General features: G+C 46.4%; 1 long non-coding RNA gene across 1 annotated transcript; it reads right to left on the minus strand.

Annotated features, from left to right (window-relative positions):
- Window positions 1-8,717: 8,717 nt before the first annotated feature.
- Window positions 8,718-11,615, minus strand: LOC115785927 (uncharacterized). Its single transcript, XR_004020387.1, has 4 exons — window positions 11,574-11,615; window positions 10,529-10,576; window positions 9,966-10,099; window positions 8,718-8,832 (listed from the first exon to the last, which is right to left on the minus strand). It is a non-coding gene; the product is annotated as an uncharacterized LOC115785927 (long non-coding RNA).
- Window positions 11,616-12,233: the final 618 nt, after the last annotated feature.

A 12,233-nucleotide genomic window follows, 5' to 3' on the forward strand; every position in this document is an offset into this window, starting at 1 on the left:
TTTAAAGACAGGGCAGCTCAATTAAAATACAAACAGCAGCACTCTGCAGCACAGCAGCTGCCACTTTCTTGGTAGCTTTATGCATCTGCTGTCTGCTATGTTTTCTGTCTTGTAAACATGTGAAAATTAATTAAAGAAAGATTCACAGGGTGTCAGAAAGGAATACCTCAGGACCTTCCAGACTCCAGGGGCTCATGCAGAACCTCTGATGGAGCGTGATGATGAAGATGATGGAGCGATGTCTGACAGCAGTTTTGATAATGATGATAACGAACGCTTCTTCAGGCAAACATCTCCTGTGGTATCTGCATGATATCAGAAGTGTGGTGTGAAATTTTATTCTTTAAACAGTTGCTAACTTGGTCAATATTTCATGTGGCAGTAACTTTGATCTGCATTTTAGAATAACAACTCGGATCACTTGGACGATGTCCAAATATTCTCTTCTGCCAAGATATGTGCAGTGACACCCCCGCCTCTGCTCACAGCTGGCTGTTGCGTTGAGCTTCTTTGTTAAATCTAGTGCACATTTTGTTTCTCACACTCCATCACCTCCATGTTATGTGTGAATACTACCTGGAGCTGGAGCTGTCAATGAGAAACTAGCATGGTGACTCATTCTGGGTCAGAGAGCTGCTGGTGGTCTTTCTAGGCTTTTGCATATTTGTGTGTGTGTGTGTGTGTGTGTGTGTGTGTGTGTGTGTGTGTGTGTGTAACATTGCTACTTCATTTAAGTTAATAGCTCAACATAATTATGATCAAAAGAGAGAGAGAATGGTCCCACTTGATTTCAAAACGAGTGATTTATGAGGGCAATAAAAATATGGTCCAGACAAAGAGCGGTTCAGAAGACCCCTATGTTTGCAACAACGAGGGAACAGTTTACCCTGCCTGGGATAGGGTTACCGGGGCCCCACCCTGGAGCCAGGCCTGGGGAGGGAGCTCGAGGGAGAGCGTCTGGTGGCCGGGCATTAGCCCGTGGTGCTCGGCCGGGCGCAGCCTGAAGAGGTTACATGGGCCCGCCCTCCTGTAGGCCCACCACCCGCAGGAGGTGTCGTAGAGGTCGGGTGCAGTGTGTGTCGGGCGGTGGCCGAGGGCGGAGGCCCTGGCGGACCGATCCCCGGCTATCGAAACTGGCTATTGGGACATGGAATGTCACCTCTCTGGTGGGGAAGGAGCCTGAGCTAGTGCGTGAGGTTGAGAGATACCAGCTAGATATAGTTGGGCTCACCTCAACGCATGGCCTGGGCTCTGGAACCAGTCTCCTGGAGAAGGGCTGGACTCTGTTCCAGTCTGGAGTTGCCCTCGGTGAGAGGCGGCGAGCTGGGGTGGGTATTCTTGTATCCCCCCGGCTTGCTGCCTGTACGTCGGAGTTTACACCGGTGGACAAGAGGGTAGTTTCCCTGCGCCTTCGAGCTTGGGAACGGGTCCTGACTGTTGTTTGGGCTTATGCGCCGAATGACAGTTCAGAGTACCCACCCTTTTTGGAGTCGCTGGGTGGGGTGCTGGAGGGTGCTCCATCTAGGGACTCCATAGTCTTGCTGGGAGACTTCAACGCTCACGTGGGCAATGACAGTGAGACCTGGAGGGGCGTGATTGGGAGGAACGGCCTGCCCGATCTGAACCCGAATGGTGTTTTGTTATTGGACACCCTGGGGGAGGTCGATGATCGATTTTGTAATCGTATCATCAGATCTGCGGCCGTATGTTCTGGACACTCGGGTGAAGAGAGGAGCTGAGCTGTCAACTGATCACCACCTGGTGGTGAGTTGGATCAGGTGACGGGGGAAGATGCTGGACAGACCTGGCACACCTAAACGTATTGTGAGGGTGTGCTGGGAACGCCTGGCAGAAGCCCCAGTCTGGGAGATCTTCAACTCCCACCTCCGGCAGAACTTCGACAGCATTCCGAGGGAGGCTGAGGACATTGAGTCCGAATGGACCATGTTCCGCACCTCCATTGTTGAGGCTGCTGCTCAGAGCTGTGGCTGCAAGGTGGTTGGTGCCTGTCGTGGTGGTAACCCCCGAACCAGATGGTGGTCACCGGAGGTGAAGGGAGCCATCAAGCTGAAGAAAGAGTCCTATCGGGCTTGGTTAGCCTGTGGGACTCCGGAGGCAGCTGACAGGTATCGGCAGGCCAAGCGGAATGCAGCTCGGGCAGTGGCCGAAGCAAAAACTCGGGTGTGGGAGGAGTTCGGTGAGACTATGGAAAAAGACTTTCGGACGGCATCGAAGCGATTCTGGCAAACCGTCAGGCGACTCAGGAGGGGAAAGCAGTGCTCCACTCACACTGTTTATAGTGCGGGGGGGGTGCTGCTGACTTCAACTGAGGCTATAGTCGGACGGTGGAAGGAATACTTCGAGGACCTCCTGAATCCCACTGACACGCCTTCTGTAGTGGAAGCAGAGTCTGGGGACGAGGGAGATGGCTTGACCATCACTGGGGGTGAGGTCACTGAGGTAGTTAAACAACTCCTTGGTGGCAGGGCCCCTGGGGTGGACGAGATTCGCCCTGAGTTCCTGAAGGCTCTGGATGTTGTAGGGCTGTCTTGGTTGACACGCCTCTGCAACATCGCGTGGAGATCTGGGGCAGTGCCAATGGATTGGCAGACCGGGGTGGTGGTCCCCATCTTTAAGAAGGGAGACCGGAGGGTGTGCTCCAACTTTCGGGGGATCACACTCCTCAGCCTCCCCGGTAAGGTCTATGCCAGGGTGCTGGAAAGGAGGGTCCGTCCGTTAGTCGAACCTCGGATCCAGGAGGAACAATGCGGTTTTCGACCTGGTCCCGGAACGCTGGACCAGCTCTTTATCCTCTCAAGGATATTCGAGTGTGCGTGGGAGTTTGCCCAACCAGTCTACATGTGCTTTGTGGACTTGGAGAAGGCATTCGACCGCGTCCCTCGGGGTGTCCTTTGGGAGGTCCTGCGGGAGTATGGGGTGTCTGGCCCGTTGTTGCGGGCCATTCAGTCTTTGTACAACCGCAGTGAGAGCTTGGTCCGTATAGCCGGTAATAAGTCGGATTCGTTTCCTGTGGGTGTTGGACTCCGCCAGGGCTGCCCTTTGTCAGCGATTCTGTTCATAATTTTTATGGACAGAATTTCTAGGCGTAGCCAGGTGGTGAAAGGCTTCTTCCTCGGTGGCCTCAGAGTCTCATCTCTGCTTTTTGCGGATGATGCGGTTCTGTTGGCTTCATCAGGGGGTGGCCTCCAGCTCGCAGTGGAACGGTTCGCAGCCGAGTGTGAAGCGGCCGGTATGAGAATCAGCACCTCTAAGTCTGAGGCCATGGTCCTCAGCCGGAAAAAGGTGGAGTGCGCTCTCCGGCTCAGGAACGAGTTCTTACCCCATGTGGAGGAGTTCAAGTATCTCGGGGTCTTGTTCACGAGTGATGGGAGAAGGGAGCGGGAGATCGACAGACGGATCGGGGCTGCCTCTGCAGTGATGCGGACGCTGCACCGGTCTGTCGTGGTGAAGAGAGAGCTTAGTGTAAAAGCGAAGCTCTCGATTTACTGGTCGATCTACGTTCCTACCCTCACCTATGGCCACGAGCTTTGGGTAGTGACCGAAAGAATAAGATCGCGAATACAAGCGGCAGAAATGAGTTTCCTTCGAAGGGTGGCTGGCCTCTCCCTTAGAGATAAGGTGAGGAGTGCGGCCATCCGGGAGGGGCTCAGAGTAAAGCCGCTGCTCCTCCACATCGAAAGGAGCCAGTTGAGGTGGCTCGGGCATCTGATTAGGATGCCTCCTGGCCACCTCTTAGGTGAGGTGTTCCGGGCATGTCCCACCGGGAAGAGGCCCCGTGGTAGACCCAGGACACGCTGGAGGGATTATATCTCTCGGCTGGCCTGGGAACGCCTTGGGGTCCCTCCGGATGAGCTGGAGGAGGTGGCTGGGGAGAGGGAAGCCTGGGCTTCTTTGCTTAGGGTCCTGCCCCCGCGACCCGGCCCCAGATAAGCGGAAGAGAATGGATGGATGGATGGATAAAAATATGGTTTATGTCATGTCATAATTTTACAACCGGATATATCATATTTCTATAACCGGAAATATTTTTCATAATTTTTCATATTTCATAAACAGTGAAAAATGTAGGTCAGGAATGCTTGTGTACAACCTGTGTGCACCTACAGATCAGGGAGATTTTATGTCTTAATGAACAAAATAAAACCGGGTGTTTTTAATCCGATTGACTCCTTTTTCCTCATCGTCATGGACAAAACGCTGTGCGGTTGCGGTCCGTGGTGGAAATCGCTATTTAATGTTATGTGTTTATGTCTTATTCTGCCTAAAAAAATAACAGAGCTAAAAATCCACTTGAAACGCCAACGCTGTAGGGTCGATGCACAGACCCCAATGTAACGGCGAAGCCTTGTCTGCGGAGTCCGCTGTTGAGAAGCCGAGTGGCCGCAGTGGCGGCATTCAGGCACCGTTATAATCGCGGACCATTGTTTCCAGAAGCACCCTGTTGACACCCTGCAGAGCGAAAACTGGAGCCGTTAAGTCTAACCAAAGGGCTCTCCAAAGACCCCCACTGCACCCCTCATTCCGCGGGGGCAGCAGGTACCCCCTCCCTTCCGGAGCTCCGGCCAGGTGCCTGTCATAAACAATTTGTCTGATCGTTCAGCCGTAACCCCTATCATTTATCTGATAAGCTGCGATGTTTGATCTTTTCAAAATTATGACATCTGGCCAGAGATCCGGCCAGGTGTCTGTCATAAACTCCCCCCTCCTCCTCCTCAACCGTGGTCATTCAGGTGTGAATGACCACTCTTTAACCCTCCGACCAGATTTTGCGCTGAGAGCCGAGAGCCCTGGGATGTTTCACCGGAGACGGTCAGGAGCTGAATGACCCTCCGGACCCCTCAGACCTCCGTGAGCGAAGCTCCGCCTCGCGAGCCCGGGGCGCACTGACCTGTCAGGTGCGCGTAAGCCGCGGGGGGTGCGAAAAGAGCGAATCAGCGACCGTCCGCAGGTAATGAACTGAGAGCCAATCAAAAACACACCTGGATTTTTTATTACCTTCAGAGTGAACAGCGCGGAGCTTGTGAAATCAGCCTGAGAAAATCCAGCTTCAAGGTCTGTATGCAAGGCAGCTTTGTAGACTCAGCAATACAACAGGACAGCTGAGCAGCTGGACAGATGGACAACCGAGAGTAGGCAGATCCTGTTTTGACATCAAGTGGGACCATTCACTCTCTCTTTTGATCATCATTATGTTGAGCTATTAACTTAAATGAAGTAGCAATGTTACACACACACACACACACACACACACACACACACACACACACACACACACACACACACACACACACACACACACACACACACACAAATATGCAAAAGCCTAGAAAGACCACCAGCAGCTCTCTGACCCAGAATGAGTCACCATGCTAGTTTCTCATTGACAGCTCCAGCTCCAGGTAGTATTCACACATAACATGGAGGTGATGGAGTGTGAGAAACAAAATGTGCACTAGATTTAACAAAGAAGCTCAACGCAACAGCCAGCTGTGAGCAGAGGCGAGGGGGGGATGTCACTGCACATATCTTGGCAGAAGAGAATATTTGGACATCGTCCAAGTGATCCGAGTTGTTATTCTAAAATGCAGATCGAAGTTACTGCCACATGAAATATTGACCAAGTTAGCAACTGTTTAAAGCGGTTAGCAACCGCACTTCTGATATCATGCAGATACCACAGGAGATGTTTGCCTGAAGAAGCGTTCGTTATCATCATTATCAAAACTGCTGTCAGACATCGCTCCATCATCTTCATCATCACGCTCCATCAGAGGTTCTGCATGAGCCCCTGGAGTCTGGAAGGTCCTGAGGTATTCCTTTCTGACACCCTGTGAATCTTTCTTTAATTAATTTTCACATGTTTACAAGACAGAAAGTCTCTGGAGCTTGAAAAAGGCGACTGGACTTCTTTTTGTTTCTTGAAGACGTTTCACCTCTCATCCGAAAGGCTTCTTCAGTTCTCAACCAAATGGTGGAGAGACCCAGGTATTTAAACCCCTGTGGGCGTAGTCCCCTGGAGGTGGTTATGACCCTCTATTGATCATGTGCTTGAACACATGTGCCCAGGTGTGAAGGGGGCGTGGGTCATATTTAATCAGTGGTTTCAGTTGAAACCAATTTAGGACTCCGCTCTATTGTTTCCTGTGGCCTATTGAGGTCACTGGAACAAAGGTGTGAATGGGGGTTGAGACGTCTGGGAAGGGAGCTCAGGACAGCACTGTAAGCGGGGGAAAGTTGGTGACGTAATCCACCTCCTCTGTTCAATGATGGTTGTTCACAGTGGACATAGATGGCTTCTTTCACTCCTCTTTCAAACCATCTGTTTTCCCTGTCCAAAATGTGGACATTGGCATCCTCAAAAGAGTGCCCTTTTTCCTTCAGATGCAGATGTACTGCTGAATCTTGTCCTGTCGAGGTGGCTCTTCTATGTTGTGCCATTCGTTTGTGAAGAGGCTGTTTGGTTTCACCAATGTAGAGGTCCGAGCACTCTTCACTGCACTGAACAGCATACACTACATCGCTGATCTTGTGTTTGGCGGGTTTGTCCTTGGGATGAACCAGTTTTTGTCTTAGGGTGTGACTTGGTTTGAAGTATACTGAGATGTCATGCTTGGAGAAAATTCTTCTGAGTTTCTCTGACAAGCCTGACACATATGGGATGACAATGTTGTTCCTCTTGTCCTTCCCATTCTCTGTAGTTTGTGTTTGGCCTTCATTCCTGTGCATCTTAGCTGATTTGATGAAGGCCCAGTTGGGGTAACCGCATGTTTTGAGGGCTTTCTTAATGTGTGTGTGTTCCTTATGCTTCCCTTCTGCCTTAGAGGGAACACTTTCCGCACGGTGTTGTAGGGTCCTGATCACCCCAAGTTTGTGTTCCAGAGGGTGGTGGGAGTCAAAGAGGAGATACTGGTCTGTGTGTGTGGGCTTCCGGTAAACTTCAATGTTGAGGCTTCCATCTTCCTCGATAAGCACCGCACAGTCCAGGAATGGTAACTTGTTATCTCTGGTGTCCTCCCTGGTAAAACGTATGTATTTATCCACTGAGTTAATGTGACGAGTGAAGGCTTCTACTTCTTGGGTTTTGATTTTGACCCAGGTGTCATCTACATATCTGTACCAGTGGCTAGGTGCCTTCCCTTTGAAAGAACCAAGAGCTTTACTTTCCACTTCCTCCATGTAAAGGTTGGCTACAATGGGAGACACTGGGGAGCCCATGGCACATCCATGCTTCTGTCTGTAGAATCCATCATTGTATTTAAAATATGTTGTGGTAAGGCAGAGATCTAAAAGTGCACAAATCTGATCTGGGGTGAAGCTGGTTCTGTTCAGTAAGGAATCGTCTTCCTGTAGTCGTCTTCTGACGGTCTCCACTGCCTCAGTTGTAGGTATGCAAGTGAAAAGTGAAACCACATCAAAGGACACCATGGTTTCATCTGGATCCAGTACAAGATTCTGGACCTTGTTAGTAAAATCTGTAGAGTTTTCAATGTGGTGGGGTGTGATGCCAACAAGCGGTGATAAGATGGTGGCGAGGTGTTTGGAAATGTTGTAGGTGACCGAGTTTATACTGCTAATAATGGGTCGAAGTGGGACTCCTTCTTTGTGGATCTTTGGGAGTCCATAAATGCATGGAGTGGCTTCTCCAGGGTACAGGCGGTAGTAAGTGGGGCGGTCAATGGCTTTTTAACTAAAAGCATGTAATCTGAACTTGATAAACGGAGTTCAGATTACATGCTTTTAGTTCAACTAACTAATCATTTTTAGTCCAAATTAATTTATATGAAAAGTTAAGTCAACAAACAGCATGTTGGATCAACTCATTTATTTCAGTGTCGTTCACTTGAAGCTTTACATTTTCAAAACTTAACTGAGTCAAAGCAACAAGTTTACTTGACTAAGTCAAGTTGAGTCAACAAATTCATTTTTACAGTTTAAGTTTTGGAAAAGCTTATTTCAATGAGAAAACTAATACCTACAAAACTACTATAATTCAACAATGAAAAAATCCATCTTAAACATAATCATAATGCACACAAAAATATCTCAAGATGTATTTCAGTCAAGAATTTTATTGCATTAATGTCAACAAGAGACTTGTTCAAAATTCTTAAATTCAAGTGTCTCAAAGACAGTTATTCCTGAGAGCACACAGAATATAAAATAAACTGCAGTATGTAGTAGCAGTAGATTTATAAAGCTCTTCAGTGATGTTGGCACCAAAGGACAACATCACGAGTACAGTAACTTTATGACAAGTGCAGAAACATCTTCCCATCCCTGAGCAATTTATTCTTCAGAGTGGACTCCTGCAGTACACAAGTCAAAAGTCACTCCCATAAAAAGGTGCTGGATTACCTCAAAAGTGTACTTCAAGTCTTTTGGACATTCAAGGTTCAGAATGTTCAGCAGTCCCATCAGGTTCACAAAAGCATTGGGGGCATCACGCAGGTGACGGATCACGAGTTTTTCCTCGATTACAATGTCAACATCGTTGTAGGAAGCTGGAAGAGGTTCCCTCTCATCTTCAACCAATAAAATATTCCAGTGATCATTCCCTTGATGTTGTCTTCAGGATCTGTAGGCTTCATGAAAAACTAAACAAAGGTGTCAGTGCTTATGTAATCATTTGTCATATCATTAAGCATCCAGGGGGCACAAGTGTTGTCCTGCTCACTGTGAACTAGTTTTGTTTTTTTGTCTGTTTTTGAATGATAAACTCTTACCTCACACATCTTCAGGAATGCAGGATTCTTCCTCATGTACCCTGGTAGGCCCTGCAACACTGCTGCCCAACTGTCTTTGATTCGATGCCTGCCAACAGAGCATACAGCTGCCATCAGAATTATATGAGCCCATCAGTCCACAAGTGATTTCAAGTACACATTTTGGTTCCACACTGTGATGCTTGAATTTTACAAGACAATATTTATTTAATAAAAAATATTTTTATATACAAACTAATAATAAATGTAAAAGAAAAAATAAATCAAGGAAGCATTACATGATTAAGACAAGTAGATCAGAGAAGGGACTTGGCAACATTAAATCTACCTTTTTAGTATTTAGGTTCACCCGCTCTCCTAATTCCCATCCGCTTCACTCCTTTCATTTCCATCTTTCCTCCTCCTGCCTTATCCCTATTGATACATTCTCCTTCTTTCAGCTGCTTCGTTTAGTGGTCACCACAGTGGATCATCTGCCTCCATGCCACCCTATCCCGAGCATCCTCGTCTGCCATGCCAACCCTCTGCATGTCCTCATTCCATGAGTCTTCTGAGGTCTTCCTCCTGCCTTGCAGCTCCATCTTCAGCTTCCTTTGTCCAGTATATCCACTATCCTTTCTCTGCATATGTCCAAACCATCTCAGCCTTGCCTCTCTAATCTGCTCAGTTTAAGCAGTTTGGAGACTAAGTTGTTTCCCTCTGATGTCACTATTTCTGATCCTCTACATCCTGGTCACTCCCAATGGAGAGCTGAACATTTTCAACCCAGCCACCTCCAGCTCTGCCTCCTGTCTTTTTGCCAGAACCACCGTCTCCAAACCACATATCACAGCAGGTCTCACTACCATCTTGTAAACCTCCCCCTTCACTCTTCTACTGGCTTTCTACTGTTGTGCTCAGTTTCTGCAGGAAACCATCCTGCTGCTCACTGACCGTCACCTCTCTTCTACAACTCTTTCCCATACCTTCATGGTATGGCTCTTCAGCTTTATCTGTAGCTGTTACAGCTCTGCATAAGACAACCCCAGCTGATGCTGTATAGAATTCTCATTCTTGCTGATCTACATGTATGATTTGGCAAAGATTTTACACCGGATATTCTTCCTGATGCAATCCTCCCCATTTATCTGGGCTTGTGACAAACACTGAGTACACTGGCAAGTCTCTAGTCTCAAGTCTCTATTGCACTGAAACAATTTCAAAGTAAAGAAATGTACTCACATCCTTGTGAAGACGTTCCAGTATGGATGTAATTTCTTTAACCCCCTCATTTGACCTGAACCACTGAATAGACGGCTGTCCAGATGCTCATAGAATGAACTGAGGTCCATCAGCCTTGTGAATTACATGAGGACCTATATGAAGAGGTGACATTACATAATTTTAGTACAATATTTTCATTTTAGTCCATGTTAGGTGACATTACAGCAAGATGTCTAGCAAACATTCAAAAAATGCATAATTACCAAATAGTCCTCACCCAGTCAAAGTACTCTAAATACAACACTTGCAAGACCACCTCATTGACTGCACTGCACAGCCTGCATTGACGCGTAAAATCATTTTTTACTAAGAAGTAAAAAAAACTGTTTTCCAGGTTTTAATGTATTTAGATATGGAGACACTTCAGTTTATTAGAAACTACACTGAATGACAACTGATAACACTGCAAAAACAGAAAAAAAATTAATAATGTTAAGTGAACTGATTTTAATGATGATTTAACTGTAGTAAAATTAATATGAATGAATAGAAAAATCAAATACATTAAAATTTAGCAATACCTTTTGCTTCTGTGTGTTGACTGCAGCTTGGCTTCTAAAAAACTGCAACTGCACAAAGAGAAAGAGATGATCAAACAATCTGTAACACTGTAACACTTTGATAACTTAATACACAAACTTTAGCCAATGTATTATTTTTTTACATTGAAACAATTCAATAATTAGCACCTTCTTTGAACCAGTAATTAGTGCTGCCGTAATTTGATTTTTATAAATTATACTGTCAGAGCTGATTGAAATGCCTTATGAAATATGATACAATGATGTGTGTATTTTCTTATATATACTATATAACATATAGTTTGTGTCACAAAATGACTTAATGAGAAACAAAGTAATTACATTATTAATATTAGTACTCCTATTTAATATCATTAATAATATCATTTATGAAAAGTAAAACTATCAATTCACCAATTATTAACCGTGGTTATATACAGTGTCACCCAATTTCTGTATCTCACAGAACTGAATTTAAGTTTCAAAGCCATGATGGAGAAAACCAAACTCCTCCTCCTGCCGCTGACAGCAGACAGGAGGAGGAGAGGACGTTAAGATGATGATGATGATGGTGGTTCCATTCTAAGAGACATGCAGCAACCTTTACAGCATGCACACTAATATAATTTTAACATCACATTACAGAACCTCAGACAGTCATCAGTACAGACAGGCGTGTGCATGTGCGCGCGTTCTCGTCAAATCGCCGACAGCCGTTTTTGTTTGTTCAGTGCAAAATGCAGAAACCCTTTCTGCAGAGGGAGTGGGAGCAGCAACGGTTTGTGCATGCATCCGAGACAGCTAAATATCAAGAAAGGAAATATTTAGAATAAAGACTATATCCGCTCACCAAAACTAACCGCAGATTTAATCAAATCTGACGTTAAGTCAACAGGTTTTGCAAGCTAGCTAACCAGCGAGCAAACTTGTACTGCCAAAAGCCACAACGAACTAAACATGAAATATGCATTAAAAGTTGCGGTGACTGACTGAGGCAGAGTATGGATGTTTAATGCTTCGGAATAAAAAAGCTAGAAATACTTACTTGATAATGTACAGTCCACTTCTTAACCAACATGGCTGCCAGGTTCTTCGCTAAATTTCAAATGTGACCCGCGACTGTGAGCATCATGTGACCATGACGTCATATTAAGGGCGCATGCGTATTACATAAAATACGAATCCTAACACGATTTCTTTAGTTAACTGAACGGATGATTTTGAGTTTTTACGTATTTTTTCAAGTTGAAGTTGTTGTAACTCATCTTCGTTAGTTGTAATGGGCACTGAGTTCACTCAGCATAAATGCATGAGTCCAGCTGACTAAAACCCCAAATCCCTTTTTACAGTGTAGTAACTAATAGACCCAGGACATGCTGGAGAGGTGATATCTGTCAGCTGCCCTGAGAACACCTCAGTGTTCCCCCAGATGAGCTGGAGGAGGAGGCTGGGGAGAGGGAGGTCTGGGTACCCACAGCATAAACACAGCATCGTTATTTATTTATGTATTTACAAACAAGCTTATCTCTGAAAATATTCATCTGATTAAACAGCAACAGTTATGTCAGATAAAGGCAGCACTGAGATCCGGCGGACGGTAGCAGACCGTGATGAAGTCCCAGGGGGCGCTCTGCCTGTGACAGCCAGGGCAGGCTGCAGCGGCCGTCCCTCCACCTCCATCAAGCAGAAGAAAATGGATCAGGAT

This window comes from Archocentrus centrarchus, chromosome 1 (assembly GCF_007364275.1).
Source record: "Archocentrus centrarchus isolate MPI-CPG fArcCen1 chromosome 1, fArcCen1, whole genome shotgun sequence".
Classification (NCBI taxonomy): domain Eukaryota; kingdom Metazoa; phylum Chordata; class Actinopteri; order Cichliformes; family Cichlidae; genus Archocentrus; species Archocentrus centrarchus.